Source organism: Alligator mississippiensis, chromosome 11, assembly GCF_030867095.1.
Source record: "Alligator mississippiensis isolate rAllMis1 chromosome 11, rAllMis1, whole genome shotgun sequence".
Classification (NCBI taxonomy): Eukaryota; Metazoa; Chordata; order Crocodylia; family Alligatoridae; genus Alligator; species Alligator mississippiensis.
In genome coordinates this window covers 61,164,091-61,181,208 of record NC_081834.1, presented here as the reverse complement: position 1 = coordinate 61,181,208, position 17,118 = coordinate 61,164,091, and the positions used below count along the sequence as shown (strand labels likewise).

General features: G+C 53.2%; 1 non-coding gene across 1 annotated transcript; it reads right to left on the bottom strand.

Annotated features, from left to right (window-relative positions):
• Positions 1-6,162: 6,162 nt before the first annotated feature.
• Positions 6,163-6,244, bottom strand: TRNAS-GCU (transfer RNA serine (anticodon GCU)). Its single transcript has one exon. It is a non-coding gene; the product is annotated as a tRNA-Ser (tRNA).
• Positions 6,245-17,118: the final 10,874 nt, after the last annotated feature.

Genomic DNA, 17,118 nt, shown 5'->3' with positions numbered 1-17,118 from the left:
TCATACACATTAGGGCTGGAAGGGACCTCAGAAGATCATCGAGGCCAGCCCCCTGCCCCAGGGGCAAGAAGTCAGCAGGGATCGTAAGATCCCAGCAAGATAAACATCCAAATGTCTCTTGAAGGTGTTCGAAGTTGGTGCTTGAACCACCTCCGGCGGCAGGCTATTCCAGACCTTGGGGGTCGTATAGTAAAGAAATTCTTCCTTACATCCAGCCTGAAACTGGCCCCCGGTTCTGTGCTGTGCACGGGGCAGTGCCGGCTGCCCGCCCTTGCAGTCCCAGGAGACGGGGCTGGGCCGGGGCCTTCTTCCAGGTGCCCCGGGGCGGGGGATTGACCACGTCCCCGCCGGGATCATGGGGTCAGGGTTCAACCCCCTCAGCGCCCTGGCCTGGTGCAGCCAAAGGCTCCAGCTGCAGCAGGTCCTCTAGGCCAGCTGCTACCCCCACACCTGGGAAACACATCTGGGCATATTGCACACGTCCACATCCAGGTGGGGACAAGTCTCCTCTCCCCCGTTCCCAGCCCAGCGTTGCTGGGGACAGGACTCGGCACTTGTCTTGCAAGCGGGCCAGACTGGGCTCGGGCTGAGATATTGGACCAGCCGTGTGGGTAGCCAGGCTTCATGGCACTGATCAATGGCCTCACCAAGGCTGCAGTGCTGGGGACGCGCTGTGTGGGCCCAGGGCAGGGCCTGCCACCGCCACCACCGCCTCCATGAAGCTGTTGATCAAGACTGAGGACGTGATGAGAACAGTATATGGCAAAGGGATGTTACGAAAAGAACAAGACTTATTCGCACGCTTTTTTTGTAGGATAGTTTTGCAGAAAATCCATGGATTTGAGCTTCCCATACAATAATTTCAGATTTCTGACCTAGCAATGCCAGAGGGCAGCACGGCCTGGAGACCCGGACACCTGGGTGCTCACCCCACTCACTGGCAACCTGCTGCTGGGTTGCGGGTCACGCCATTCCTGCCTCAGTTTCCCTGCTGCCCCGAGTTGGATCTGGGGGGCGTCAGGCTGGGTATAATCGGTAGGAGCTGTGGCTGGGTCTGGCAGGGGTGACCAGCTGCAGAAAACAAGGGTAGGAGCTGTAGCTGGCTCTGGGGCATTGGGCTGGGTATAGCGGGGACAGGAGCTGCAGCTGGCTCTGGGGGCATTGAGCTGGGTATAACGGGGACAGGAGCTGCGATTGGCTCTGGGGGCATTGGGCTGGGTATAACAGGGACAGGAGGTGCGATTGGCTCTGCAGGCATTGGGCTGGGTATAACAGGGACAGGAGCTGCAGCTGCAGCTGGCTGTGGGGGTGTCAGGCTGGGTATAGCGGGAATAGGAGAGGTGGCTGGCCTTTGCGGGCAGACGTTGGCCTAGGTATAAGAAGGGGTATTGGTCTCAGGTTGCATCCAGCCAAGTTTAGGTTAGATCAGAGGAAAAGCTCAGGAGGCGGGTAGTAAAGCACAGGAACAGGCTCCCACAGAGGCTCTCTAATCTCCATCCTTGGAGGTTTTGAAGCCCCGGCTAGAAAAAGCCTTGGCTGGGATGATGTAGTTGGGGCGGGCGCCCCTGGTGCCCAGCGCATGGCAGGGCGTCCAGGCAGAGGTGCTCTGTGCCCTGCCCTGGGCTCAGCCCCTCTTGCCCTTTCCCCATCCAGCTTTTCTGCTTCCCCTTCTCTTCTCCCCGCGGGGGGCAGAGACGTGGCGGTGGAGCTGAAGACCGACCTCAGGTGGGTGAGCGCTTGCTGGGGTGCGGGAGGGCACCCAGGTGCCTGGGTTCCCAGATCCCCCGCGTAACCCTCCAGCCCCTGCCAGAGCAAGGGGAGCTCAGGGGTCCGGGCTCCTGGCCTGCCCCCGACTCCCTCTCCCAGAGCAGGGAGATAACTCAGGCCCCCTGGCTCTGCTGCCTGGTGCAATCTCCCAGCATGCTTTGGGCTGGGGCAGATCGCCTGGGGCAGGTCAGGACTCACGCTGGGCTGGTGCCCACCGGCTTGAGCAAAGCCCATGCAGATTAGGGGCCCCATGGGGATGCCAGGACACGGACAGCTGTGGCTGCCCTCGATGGGCACCAAGGTCGCAGCTCCCACCCCTGGACTCCCGGGTCCCAGGCCCAGCTCGTGTAGCGGTTGGGGGTTGGACACTTCCATGAGTGGCTGCATACGTCCGAAGGGCGACAGAGCTCCCATTCGCCGGGTCCTCTGGAGCAAGATCCCCGGTGATCTCCAGGACACTGTTATTGGTCACCCTGAAGATCTGCAGCCTCTTCCACTTCCCCGAGATCTATACCACCATCTTCTCCCACTCGGCAATGCTTGTTTTGCAAGTCCAGGCACCACCTTGGGCAGAGCCAAGCTGCTCTTGGAAATATTGCTTCACAGGCAGTGCTTAGTTTCATGATCCTTGCACCTCTTTGTACTCCTGACTCGTGTTCCTCTTTAGGCTGCTGCTTGTGGTGCAAAAACTGCAGCCAGGACTGCCGGGCAGCTTGGCAGCGGGCTTGCAGAACAGCAGCCACCCAACGTACCCTGTCCAGTGCCTGTATGAGTGTGCATGCACACGGGCGCAAGCTGGTACTTAGTTGTTGTTAGGATGGTGATTTCTTACAGCTCCTGCATTCCTTCCTAATGCTTGCTTTTTCTCACCTTTTTTGCAATCTGCTCTTTCTCACCCTTTTCCCTTGTTGAGCTGAGCTGAATCAAGTTAGAGATTGAACTAGGCACTGTTTACTTAGGGCTTTAAATGGTTAATAGTCTGTTTAGATGTTTAACTGTTTGTTTCATTGTGAAGTAGAGGAACTGAAACCAAACGGAAAGGAAACCAATGGGTGCATAAAGAAGGCTTTTGAGACCTGTGACTAAAGATGGTCAGGATGAAGTAGGGACAGTCGGGGTGAAGTGGGGTGCCAACCTCATGTGGGGGCAGAGTGGACAGGTTCCTCAGGCCTAGGCAATTCCATGTAAATGTGGGGGTGAAACCGTGGGCGGGGCAGAAGGAAACTGGGCGTGGTTGATGGTAATGAGGGTGAACTGAGAAGTATAAATGTACGAAAGCAATGCTCTTCTGCAGGGCGTGTGCGCTGGCTGCACCCGTCTGAAGTTGCCTCCGCTCTAATAAAGCAGTTGAGCACGGCGTGTGCTTGGGTTTTCCCCTGCTCTGCTCTGGCTAACGGGTATCAGGATCCCACGGGCAATTGCTTCGTCGGATTCCCTAGTCGTTGGGCCTCACGTGGGGTTGAGGTTTAACACTTCTGTGTGCTGGTGTCGCAGCATGGAGATCTGGTCTGTCCACACTGTCTATTGGGAGTCTGAAAATGACACTGGCTTTCCAAAAAAATTGGATTGTGGGGTTGTTTCTTTGGGGTATTTTTGAGTTTTACCTGAGCTGGGGCTCTTGTTACGTCTCCCACCATGTACTGCAGGAATGATCCTACAGAGCACAGTGCCTGGCAGCGGTGGAGAATGAGCATGGGAAGCCTTTGCATAATATTGAGTGTATGCTTCAGAGGAAATGACTCTCCATGCGGAAGCCAAAACTCATAATAAAATACAAGCCAGATGTTTGGCTACTATATGGGTGATCTTACTTAGAGGGACAAAGCTGTAGGAGACAGTCCAGCTTGGAGCAGCATCTTGCTTAGCCCTGTTGTTAACAGGACAGGAGCATGTGTTCACAAGAACTGTTCATAACCACATCGCTATCCAAGGGACCGGGATGGTGGACTGCTGGAGCCCCATTTCTGGGTACTAAACTGAAGGCTGCATTAGAGCTGCCATAACCTTGAGCCCTGCCAGAAGAGAAGGGCAGTGCCTGGGCGTGTTGTTCATCATGTAAAAACATGCCAGGGACAGCTCCCGCCCCTGAGTCTTGCTGTGCCATGAGTGCACAGGCCCACAGTGGGGAAAGCTGGAGTCTTGCTGCATTGTTGGATCTCTGGAAAACTGTGCCTTAGACACAGAGCTGCTCCCTAGTGCACCACATTGCACGTGGCGTATCCCTCCAGGGTCCGGCCTGTGCTCCATCTGGGGCAGATGCCCAGTGAGCAGTCCCTTGCCTCTTTTGGGAACTTGCAGACTGTCACTGTGCTTGGTCCTGGCTGTGCAGGGCGGAGGAACGATGACTGCACGACCCTTCTCGCCTCGCCCAAGCTTGGAACAGCCGGGGTCTGGCACTACATTGGCAGCAGCCTCCGAGATGCTGCTTTGGCTCTATGCTGCTGGGTTTTGTGAAACCAGGTCCTTGCACTGCAAGCTCCTGTAGGGTAGGAACGATCTCTGCTCTGCATTTGTATATCTAGGGCAATAGTGTCCTGGTCGGTGACTGCAGCTTTCAAGTAATACCCGGTGCAGATGAAGGAGGATGCTAGTGGTGTGAGACTTGCATATCACCCCCAGTGAACTCCTTGAGGGGAGTCTCTATATTTAGCAACTCCAACTTGGACATCAGTGTTGTGAAGTGTGGCAGCAGGGAAGTCTGCATCTCGAAAGTGGCCTCAAGTGTTTCGCAGCACAGTCAAAGTCGGTGCAAGGGAAACATCTAGCTGTTCCTTTGCATCAGCCAGGGAGTTGTCTACAGGCTAACACTGAACTGCAGTTAGTTATAAGCACACAAAACAGAAAGCTGGCTGAGGTTCCTTTGAACCGTGTCCCTAAATGCATCCTTGGGCAATACAGTGCATCCCTGTGAGCTTTGCTGTTCTTAAAAAGGCTTGGAGGTAGTTGGGAAATATTGGCCTCCTTGCATTGGATCCAAAGGCATTGCCCACGCCATTGAGGTGGGGTGGGGCAGGACCCCAAACGATCCCTACCACCTCCTGTGCAGAACTGCTCCTTCTACCCCATGCCCCCAGCAGAGGATGACGATGCTGCCAGGGTTACCCTGGGAGAGCATCAACCATGACCCATGCCAGGCACCTGGCTCTTTCATGACAGGGGGTGCTGTAGACCTAGCCTCCAGCATGCCCCACCCCAGAAGCAGCTGCATCTCAGCACTTGGTGCATAATCAACTCCCGATACAGCCTTCTTGAATCGTGTGGCTCAAACCAGGACACAGGACCCCAGGGGAGGCCTCAGCAATGCTGAACAGAGCAGGAGATTCATTGCATCTGTTGCTAATTGGCAATACCTCTGAGATTTCAGTTGACTGAAGGTCATTGAGAGGCCTGTAGTTACCCGGGTCCTCCCTCCTGCCCTTCGTGTGGATGGGCACAGCATTGGCCCTCTTCCAGTCCTCAGGGACTTCTCCAGAGCGTCACGAGTTGTGGAAGAGTTTCACCAAGGGGTCCTCAATGACTTCGGCCAGCTCCTTCAGCACTCTTGGATGAAGATCATCTGGTCCCACTGACCTGTCCATGTCTAATATTTTTAGTTGATCACATGCCAATTCTACGGCAATAGTAGGAAGGCAGTTATTCCTGCCGTGCTCATCCTGTACTCCACCTGGCGCTGTTTTCCCCTTGGTCCAGTGAAAGACCGAGGCGAAGTAGTCATTCAGGAATTCAGCTTGCTCCTGGGTGCTGGTAACCAGCTCTCCTGTGTTGTTGAGGAATGGCCCCACACTCCCATGTTTTCCTCCTGTTCCCCATGTACCTAAAGAAGGACTTCTGGTTGTCCGTGATTTCTGTTGCTAATCTAAGCTTGGTCGCCACTTTAGCCTTTCTTATCTGTTCCCTACATATGCGGCCATCCTTGTTAAATGTTCTCGGATTAAAACAAATGCAAGATCTTCCATGTGCAGGCTGCTTGTCTCACGCGCTGTGTCTGTGATTTGGAAATGCATGCATGCGTCTCCTTCTCCGTCATCTGGACGCAGTACTCCAACTGCGGCGTGCCCAGCGCCGCATAGAGGGGAAGGATCACCTCCCTGGACCTGCTTGTGATGCATCTGTAGATGCACAACAAGGTGCGGTTAGCCTTGCTGGCCACTTCCTCGCATTGGTGGCTCATGTCTGTCCTGGAGTCAACGATGACTCCAAGATCCCTTTCCGCAACCATGTTGGCAAGAGGGGTGATTCCCAGCCTATGGGTGTGCTGCTGGCTCATTTGCCCTGCACTTGTCTGTGTTGAATCCCAGCCTAGTTTCATGCGCCCACCTCTGCAACCTGTCCAGAGCTAGCTGGATCCTGTTCCTCCCCTCCAGCGTGCCCACCTCACTCCACAAAAGTGCCACACGACAAGGATGGGATTCAAACCCATGCATGCAGAACACAATGGATTAGCAGTCCATCGCCTTAACCACTCGGCCACCTTGTCATGCCTGTTACAATTCCTACCACAAAAAAAAAATCTTTCTTAATACCAAAAAACCGCACCCGTGCTGGAAGGTCTTGCGCGATTCCTGCAGTATTGAAGTGGCTGAGTCAGATGCTGGATCATGAGAAGGGTTGGCCCTCACCAAACCACTGGTCATCACAATGTTGGGGGCGGGGGTGGAAAGAACAGGTGCAGTCAGTGCTTTAATGTTATTCGTGTATGTGGCCCCTCTTATTCCCTTATTGCTCCTTTGAGACTAGGCTTTGGATTTAGCACCAATGGATCCCCCTGCAGCGATTCATGGTGCAATTGTTTGTCTCTTTTTTCTTCCTCAGGGCGCGCTGGACAGGTGCTCTCAAATCCAGCCCAAGCTGATCTTCTCGGGTGAAGCTGTCGTTTACAATGGCAAAGCGCATAACCGTGCGGGGAAACTACCGAGCGTGGTCAAAGATATTTCACTACGTCGTACGTGAACTCTCGCGGATCTTGTTAGAAACCTCAAGGGTAAAACACGAGGAAATGGAGTCCAGATTCGGTAACATTACTGAACCCTGAACATCACAGTCCGCTTGAGACCTAAGTACCTGCGCAGAGGGATCCCGCAGGGTTTGGGGCGCAGGCTTGGAGCCCAGCGTAGAGCTGGCCTCTGGGTCCCTCCGCATCTTCCTGGACTCATGTCCTCTCCACGCGAAGAAGGAGAAGAGAACTCGCTGGGGGAGGAACATGTTATATGTGTTTCTACTGGCCCGGCAGGTGAGGAGAGATGTTCATTTGGCCAAAATCCACTCTTGCTTATACCCAGGAAGCCTGAGGCTGTCTGGGGGTGTGTGGGCTCACCGGACAGCAAACCATGGCCTGTTGGAGAGAAGATGATTCATAGATTGTAGTCGGAAGGGACCACAATGGATCATCGTGTCCGCCCCCCTGCCCCGGCAGGAAAGAGGGCCGAGGTCAGATGACCCCAGCCAGGTGACTATCTAGCCTCCTCTTGAAGACCTCCAAGGTAGGTGACAGCACCACCTCTCTTGGGAGCCCATTCCAGATCCTGGCCGCCCTTACTGTGAAACATTTCTTCCTAATATCTAACCTAAATCCACTCTCAACTAGTTTACACCTGTTATTCCTAGTCACTCCCTGGGGCGCCTTAGGAAACAGCGCTTCCCCTATTCCCCGTTGACGTCCACTAATAAATGTATAGGCGGCCACAAGATCTCCCCTCAGCCGTCTCTTGTGAAGGCTGAAGAGATTCAGCTCTCTCAACCTCCCCTCGTAGGGTCTATCATGAAGGCCACTAATCATGCGAGCGGCCCTCCTCTGGACCTCTCCAGATTCCCCGCGTCCCTCTTGAAGTGCGGCGCCCAAATCTGGACGCAGTACTCCAACTGCGGCCTGAGCAGTGCCGCATAGAGGGGGAGCATCGCCTCCCTTGAGCTATTAGTCATGCACCTGCTAATGCACAACAAGGTGCGATTGGCCTTGTGGATGGCCTCGTTACACTGCCGGCTCCTGTTCATCTTGGAGTCAATTATGACTCCAAGATCCCTCTCTGCCTCCGAGCTGCTGAGAAGGACACTCCACAACCTATAGGTGTGCTGGGGCTCCTCCTTCCCAGGTGGAGTACCTTGCATTTATCTTTATTAAAATTGCATCCTATTTCTCTCTGCCCTTTGATCCAACCTGTCCAGGTCGGCCTGAATCTGCTCCCTGCCCTCCGGTGTACTAACTTTCCCCTATAACTTGGTATCATCAGCCAACTTGGAGAGAGTGCTCTCCACACCCTCGTCCAAATCGCTGATGAAGATATTAAATAATACCGGTCCGACGACTGAACCCTGCAGGACCCCAGTGCCCACCTCCCTCCAGGCCGAGAAGGACCCATCCACCACCACTCTGGGTGCGGTCCATAGCCGTAGTTTCCTGGTGTAAGCTTCCTTCATATGGAGGCAAAGTTTGGGGAGCACTTCCTGAGGTCAAAGATTTAAACACTGTCAGCCCAACAAGCCTCATCCCACAATGTTTCCGAGGTTGTTGGGGAAGTCTGCGCAAGACCCTTCCAGCTCTGCACAAGTTCGGCAGAAATGCCAGTGTTTCCTCGGAGGTGATTGTAACTCGTGCTGCCTACGGTGGTCTGTATGGAAAGGCTGATGTTTGAAACTTGCCATCTGGCCTGGTTTTACTTCTCCCCAGGGATGCTCGGGTTCAAAAAAAGTGCCATTTGCTTTAAGAAAGTACGAAATATCAGGAAATGACCTGTGAGCCTGGACTGGAAAGCTCTTCCTTGTGCATACTCGAATGTACGCTCGTCTCTCTTGCACCCCAAATGTCTCTGTGTGATGTTTCGGAGGGAAGGGTGGTGACAGACATCTCGGGGAAATGGCTACAATAATTTACAGCCTTTTACCACCCGTGGGGGATAATGAGGGCCCTGAGTGCGCGTGTCCTCTCTGCCCCTTGGTGGGAAGGACACGAGGACTTGCACAGAGGTGACCCCTTTGGTCCCCCCTGCTCCGAAACCCCTCCTGTCCATCACCAACAGGGGCTCATCCACGCGGTATCGTGCTCTTCACGGGAGCCGTCTTGGGTAGGGAATCCCCCCGGGCGGCAGAAAATGGAAGACATTCCTAAGCCGCGCAGGGATCAGAGGGTCAGGCTGGAGCAAAAGGGCCAGCGGGGTGAACGCGGGTGCATGATAAAACACTGTGGGGTGAGACCTGCCGCGCGCAGGGCAGAGAAATCCCATTACTGGGGAGAGTTGTTCCTTCCTGGTGCCTGTCCAGGCAGCTGCTCAGCTTGCTGCCAAGTGCCCCCCGCCCCAAGATCCCCCGAACTCCTGGGGCTTTCTAAGTCGCGCCCAAGATCCTCCTAACTCCTGGGGCTTTCTAAGCCTCGCCAGGGGAAAGGCCAGACTGGGAATGGGATGACAAGGTGTGTGGGGAGCAGAGTGCCCACTTGGTGTTCCCACTGTCATGCTCCACCACAACCTCTTGTGAAGTGAATACTTTTTGAGGTAGGATGTCTGTTATGTGGGCTAGCCTGGTGTGGGCGCTAACATTTCCCCACTTGCCTGGAGCCCAGAGCCCCCAAAACACACGTGCCCAGTGCACGAAATTGCCCAAGTTTCACCATTTGACAGTCTGGCTCCTAGGGAAGTCAGCAGAAGGACAATCAGTGGTTCAGCCCTGATTTACACAAGTAACTCATGACAAGTTATTTGAACCCACACATACAGAGCCCAAAGGATTAATAGCCCGTCGCCTTAAGCACTCCGCCACCTTGTCAATAGATCCTGAAAGCTAATTTTTACCCAGAAGCCAGCCAAAGGTTAGTTGAAGTTTGGTGACTAATTAAAAATATGAGAGATGATGAAATGACAGCAAAACTATATTCAATTACTGTTGATTGCTGTAGGCTTTTAAAGCAGCTTGATTATCCTATTGATCTCTGTCTAGTCATTGATAGAAAACGTTTTCTTTTTTTTACTTTAACTTTATAACTTAAATTAGTCGAAGGTGCAACTTGTGTTGAGTTCATACATTTCCTCTGCATGCCTCTTGTGTCTTGTACTGAAACAACACATGTAAATCATTTGAATGAAGCCAAACCTTTGAAAAGACTTAAACTGTATTGTTTTTCAGGCAGAAAGATTGTTGGGTTTTTTTGGCCTTTGGGAAGCAAAGCTGTGCTGTATTGCATGGTGATCCTGCAGTGAGGTGTATGAAAGAGAAACGTATGGAGGCTTTTCCCCTAATTTTTAAAAGAAATGATCCAGTCATTCCTATTCCTCATCATAGAAACATTGGCCCTCAATCTTATCTTTCTGGTGCGTATTTCATGCGTTTGTGGTTACTCCTGCATTTCATGCAAAGGAGAGGAGACGCAAGCTCTACCGAGAGGTAACACGGTCACCGGTTACCTAAGGACTTTGGAAAGCTGAGCTTCGTTCCAGCCTCTGCCACAGCCTGCCCTGCTGACCTTGGGCACATCCTTTTGTCCGTCTGTGCCTCAGTGCGCTGACCGTGAGTGGGAATGCTCCTTCTCTACCTCACGGGGAAGTTGTGAAGATACATCCACCGTAGGCTGTAAGGCACGTGGGTGCAATGGTAATGGGAGTCAGATGAACTCCTAACATTCAAAAGATAAAATGTTAATCCTTCTGTCCCCAGACTTCTGCTTAAACTGAGTTTTTTCCAAGTTCGTAGTCAATGGCTGGACTCCTCATTTTAAATGTCATTCCAGTGTCCAAGCTCTGTGTTAGTCAAGTATAAACTGGAATGAAAAAACCAAAACAGCTGAGTTTGAAGCAGTGGGCTGTAGTCCTGCTACAGGTGTCTAACCGAGATGCTCCTTTGAGATTCAATTCTTGCAAAGCCCGTCCTGCACTTACATACTCCGGTAGTCTCAGTAAGCCTGTGACACTAGTTTTCCATGATGTGGATTTGAATTCTGCTTTTAAGCTCCAGCTGGATGAACACCGCATGTCGGCAGAGGGCAGCCCTGTGACACCTCGGGGCACGGCAGCAGTGCAGGTAAAATCGAGTCATGGCTCCTGCGGGAAGCTGAGGGAGGATCAGGACTGAGAGATTGGGGAGAGAGCGGCCCTCCTGTGAGAAATGTGCCCCCATCGGTAATTGGGTGTTTCTGTCTTTGATAGATGTCCGGTGTGCGTTCGTTCTGGTGCGCAGTTGTTGTCTGGACTCCCCACGTATTTTCCATCAAGGCATTTGGTGCATTGGATGAGGTATATCACATTTCTGGAGGTGCAGCTGTAAGATCCTGGGGTGCTGATGGCTGTGTTGTGGGGTGTAGTAATAGTGGGGGCGGTGGAGATGTGGGGGCAGGTTTTGCATTGCTTGTCCTGGCACGGTCTGGACCCTTTTGGTGTGGTCTGGGCTTAAGGAAGTTTGTTTCTGGTGAGGAGGTTGGCGAGGTTCGGTGCTTGTATGAAGGCTAGGATGGGTGGCTCTGGCAAGATCTTTTTAAGAATAGGGTCTTTTTCTAATATGGGTTGCAATTTTTTGAGGATTTTCCGTACGGGTTCGAGGGAGGGGTGATATGTCATAACCAGCCGTGTGCGATTTGTGGGTGTTTTCCTTCTGTACTGCAGCAGTTCTTCACGTGGTATCTGGCTGGCTCTTTCAAACGTGTGATCTCTCTCTCTGGAGGAGTGTCCTTGCTGGGTGAAAGCCTTTTTAAGATTGGTGAGGTGGCGATCCCGGGTGTGCTCTTCAGTACAGATGCGGTGGGATCTGAGGGCTTGGCTGTATATCACAGCTTTTTTGGTGTGTTTCGGGTGATTGCTGGTTCTGTGCAGATATGTGTGTTGGTCTGTGGGTTTCTTGTATACTGTGGTCTGTATTTTACCCTTCTGGATACTGACCATTGTGTCTAAAAAGGGGATGTTGGTGCTGGAGTATTCTAGGGAAAGTCGGATGGAGGGATGGTGACTGTTGAATTTCTGGTGGAACTCAATTAGAGATTGCAGGTTCTCAGTCCAAATGATGAAGATGTCATCAATCTATCGTAAGTACAGCAAGGGTTTGATGGTGCAGTTCTTGAGGAAGTCTTCTTCCAGGTGGCTCATAAAAAGGTTGGCATACTGTGGGGCCATTTTAGTGCCCATAGCTGTTCCCATCATCTGGAGGAAATGTTGATTATTAAAAGTGAAATTGTTGCGTGTGAGGATGAAGTGTATAAGCTCAGTGATATCTTTGGGTCTGAGGAAGAAGAGAGGCTCTAGTAATATATCTGATAGAGTGGGAGGTTTCATGTCTTTGCCAGTCTGTCTTTTCCCCTGGGGCTCCCTGTAGGATCGTGTGGGTCTATTCATCGGCCTAGAGTAGGTCTATGGAGGTGTCTGGTTAGTTTTACCTCCTCCTCCCCAAGTGTCAGCGGACATCACATCTTTAACAAGCTGAGCCCCCAACCCTGCGCAAAGAGAAACAGAAGCAAACCCGATCCAAGCCCTGGACAGTATTTGTACACAGATTTTACCTGCTCCAAATTCACGCTGGAGCCCAGATCGCTCGGGCTCTGCTCTTGAGCATATTGGTCAGGCTTAAACAAGCGTACAGCACAGCTCTCCAGTGCGTTCGTAACTGGGACATTCGGTTACAACAGGAACTATCCAGGCAAAAAAAGAGACAGGCGGCAATACAACCGTTGTCAAGTCTCAAGAAAACGAGCAGCTCCCATCCACGCTGCACGTGTACAAAAACAGTGTAAAGCAATGACGTGTACAAGTCTACTCTTCTTAACTTTCTGAAAACTACAACGAACACTGGTTTCTTTAGTGTGATACCTGGCATTGTTTTTGCCTGCAGCAGTTATCAGTCCCTGCCGGCACACTCGATGTGGCGATGCGGAGTACTCCAGATAAATGTCCGTCTGCCCAAAGTGATCTTGATTTTGTTTTTATGTTCTTCAGTCTTGAGAAAAGCTGCTCCCAGCAATACGTGCTGCCAAACAGGGCAATGAACCGAAGTGCGTGACTCTAGATCTGGGAAAGAGTGCCACGTAACACATTGACTATAACATGTCAGTAGGTCCTGTTCGGCAAAAGCTCTCCTCAAGGCACCGTTATTTGGGATGTCAATTAGTGCCATTTGGATCGTGCCAGGAACATCGGTGGCATCCGCTCCAAATGCATCTGCAAACAGGTCCAGCTCGTCGCTGCGTTCCCTGAAATCCGCACGTCTTTGTTTGAATTCGTCCAGCGGACGGCCGATCGGTGCAGAAAACTTGTCGTGGGTCACAGTCCCAGCACATCCCATTAACGGTATTGTGAGATGGGTGACATTCTTCTTATTCAACTGTTTCTGAAACAACTGCAGCTTGTGAATGAAGGCTTGGACGTGTGGATTGACTGTTTATCAGTAAATCTGCCCAAGCCATCTTTCACAAATTCTCCATCGGACAGTGGTTTCCCTCTCTTCGCTATTGCCTCGGATATCAGGAGACGGATCATGGTCGCTGCCTCCGACCTCTGCCTCACAGCTCTGAAAGCAGACGGCTGCCTGGTCATGCTCCGTGTTAGAGACTTCACCCGAGCAAGTCTACTGCGCCCCACCGCGCTGCCACATTTCTTTGTGTGTTTTGTAGAATAACGGCGCTCCACGTTGTCCTCCTTGCCGACAGCCACTTTCTCTTGGCAAATCAGACACAGGATGTTCCCGTTTTGTTCAACAACACAAAAATCAGCGGTCCAACTATCCCTGAAAACTCGACATTCAGCATCAATTTTCGTTTCCTCTGATTTGCCATTTTTTGAGCGTAGCGTAGGCCCTGTGGCTAATAGAGCCAAACTTAATTTTAGTCATAGAAAAACGAGTTTGGCAGAGACAGGTGAAGTTAAAAACAACTCACCAATTAAAAATCACCATTTTATTATGATATAGTGATACTGTGGTGTCAACATGGACCCCCACCCATCAGGTATAGTCATAATATGTACGGCACAGCCTGACACGTGCAGGTGCTGCCATCATATGCCAAGTGCACCTCAAATGCCGATGGGGAGTCAGGGCAGGACTAGGACTTTTGTCTCCTGGGGCCAGTCCCGGTGTCTGTGTGTCATGGCTGGGGCAGCCCAGCCATTACTGGGTTTGGGTCCCACATGGGCAGCGCTGTCAGCTAGCCCCACAGGCCAGTCAGTTATTATAACCCAAGACAAAGACCCCTTTACACCCTCTGTCCTGGGCTGGCCAGAGAGACCCTGCCTGTGCGGCCCTACTGCCAGGTTCATGGTAGAGGCTGGTGGGCAGGGGCAGGCGGGGAGGGACCCACTCTGCATCCAGCCAGCCCCTGCCCCAGAGACCGAAGGGGAGAAATAAATGGCTTCATATCCCCATCCCTCGAGCAGAGGAACCCCACGAGCTGGCGCTGCCCAAGGGGGGCCGGAGCGAGGCGGCCGCTGCACTGGAGCCCCTCGTCCGCATGGCCCCGCTCACCGTGGTGCCCGGCCGCCCGCGGGGGCGATGAGCCCAGCCCCGAGGGGTGAGCAGCTCCCCACCCCTCCCCCACCCACCTGTCCCCAGCGAGGGACCTCGGGACAGGGAAAATGGCTTGGCGGCCTGCGGGCCATATGTTCCACAAGCCAGATATATAGAATATATCTAATGTGTGTGTGCATGATGCTGCATCAATAAAGTTGCACTGTGTATTTGGTCTGTAATTAGCAGGTAATTCTTATTCCTTGCAATGGCTGTAATTTGGGATAAGTATGTGCTCTCCACCTAAGGTGGAGTCTCCATCTCTTGACATCTTCAAATCAGGATGGGATGTCTTTCTGGTAAACGTGCTTTAGTGAAACACAGGCGACTGAATTCGAGATAGGAGCGTCTGCTCGGGACAGCAGCCAAGGGAAGATGCCCCAAGTGGCGCTGCCCCGCACTTCGGCTGCCCGGGGCACGCGCAGAAAGGAGTACGGGAATTTCTGCCGCTGACTTCCGGCGGCGGGTGTGAGCTCGTGTCCTGGTGCGAGGACAGGGCAGACATGGCTCTTGGGGTGAATGCGATCTCTTTTATTGCATCAAATAAATAGGTGGGAAAATTCTTCTTTGCAGACCTTCAGGCACAAACTGCCTTGGTGAGGCTGAGGCCGCGTGTGCAGATGGCCTGTGCTGCTCCTGGGTGGAGCGGTGAAACAACACAGGCACACACAGCAGATATTTCACAGAAACCAACCTGGGGCCCAGCCTCTCCCCCAGGCTCGAAACAAGTCCCCAGCAGGACGTGGGCAAGCCGCAGGGGCTCGTCCAGCTCAGCGCTACCCACAGTCCCCGTGTCCTGCTTCCCCGAGGAGCAGGCAAGGACGAGCGGCATCACTGCTCCCCGAGGGAGAGCTCTGCTCATTCAGTGCCCAGGCGCTAGGACGGCCCAGGGAGGAGGGTGTGGGGGACTGGAGGCCTTGTCCTGCATCAGGAAAATACTCCAGCAATGGAGAGAGAGATCCAGATTGCAAGACTTGGCAGCCAGGAGGAGCAGACATGAGAAAACTCCCAGCAAGCTGCAGACCGGCACAGTCTGTGAACTGCTCCTTTGTGGCCAGGATGCTTAGGAAATAAGGGGGTTATTGTTAACATGATGGGCAACTATGTCCTCATAATGCTAATAAATATGAGTGCTAACTACCAACTAACTATACTAATTTGAAAGAATACTAACTCTAATTCCTAGTACTGCTAATACTACTGGCTATAGACACTAAAGAGAAACAATACAGATAATTGAATAAAAGGAACAAAAGACAAGTACGGCTACAATGAAATGCAACAGCCCGCTAACTTGACTCTTCTCCCCGTCCTGATTCTGCTTCCTCCACGTCACCCATTTCCCTAAGTACCGCAGGGCTTTGGTCACCATCTCCTGGCAAACCAGGTTTAAAGCCCTCCTCGCTAGGTTAGCCAGCTTATCTGCAACGTGACCTTCCCTCCTGTGTCCGGTGGATCCCAAGTCTCCCCAACAATGCGTCTTCTGGAACAACATCCCATAGCTGAAGAAGCCAAAGCCCTGCTGGTGACACCACCTGCGAAGCCATGCACTGCTCTGCAAGATGCGTCCACTCCCTGTAAGGCCCTTCCCCTTGAGCTCAAGGATCGAGGAGAAGACTACCTGAGCTCCTCACCCTTCAGCCTTGCACCCAGAGCCCGGGAGTCACTTGTGATCCTCTCAGGGTCTCCCTGGCAGCATCACTGGTGCCCGCAGGGATGAGCAGCGCGAGGGGTGGTAGGGGCAGCGTGGAGTCGTGGATGAGCACCGTGCAGTCAGAGCGCAGAGACAAAAGCAGAGCAGCAAGGAAGTGAACGGGCAATAAGGAGCAACCACTTTCACCTTGGCCACGAGGAGGAGGCTGAGTCCTAGCTCTGCCTCTTAAGGCTGCAGAGCCTGGGGCAGGTGGCCCTACCCATGGCTCAGCCTGCTCCGCAGGAGACCCCGTGCAGTCTGGCGACAGCACCTGGCTTGGACAGCCCCAAACCCCACTGCTGGTCCTGGCTGCCTGATCCCTTACTGCCAAGACAGCGCCTGAATCCAACCCTGGGGCAAGGGGGCGCGAGTCCATCCAGCAGCCTTGTCGAATGGATGAGGAGACGCATCTGTCTCCAAAATATGGTATCAAGAGGAAGTCCTACGAACCCTGAGCAGAAAGACAGCTCCATGCTTTCCTGCTCTCTGTCACCAGCCAAAGCCCCAAGCCCAACCCCAATCCCAGCATGAGCTTCTGCAGCAACCTCAGGCAGGAGACCCTGGGCAAGCTGCTGCCAGGCAGTAGCTGGGAAAGCCCCCAAGTACCCTGCGGAGGCCGACACCACTGCTTTCCAAAATGTAAGCCGACGCGAGGGGGTCCAGGATTCATCCCACTTCCACTCAGCAGGGACTGGGCAAACTGCTCGTGTCCTGGGAACAGCCCTCGGACAACTCCCATTGCCAAGGGAAAAGAGCTTCAAACCTTCCTGTTCTCTGCCCCGCCTGAGCTCAGCTGTCTCCAGGAGCCCCCGGGCCGTGACCACAATATCTGCATCCCCAAACCTGGGGAAAGCCCAAAAGCCCACCACTGAGCTCAGCTGGGAGATCCCTCCCTGGCAACACGCACCCGGAGGAAGAGGAGCCCTCCACAGCCAAGCCTGACCCCACCGCTTTCAACCTACCAGACCCAACCCCGTGCGGGGCCCAAGCTTCAGCCTCATGTGATTAGCACGGAGGAGGCTACCTACAGACGTCCTAAATAGCCCTCCAGGCATCCCACCAAGGCAGCTCTGAACTATCCCATTCCCTAACCCTAGCTCAGGCTACTCCAGCAGCCCCGTGCAGCACACTGCCAACTACCTGACTGAAGGGACCTGCTTGCAAAGGCCTCAAACCCCGGGGCAGAGCCCCAC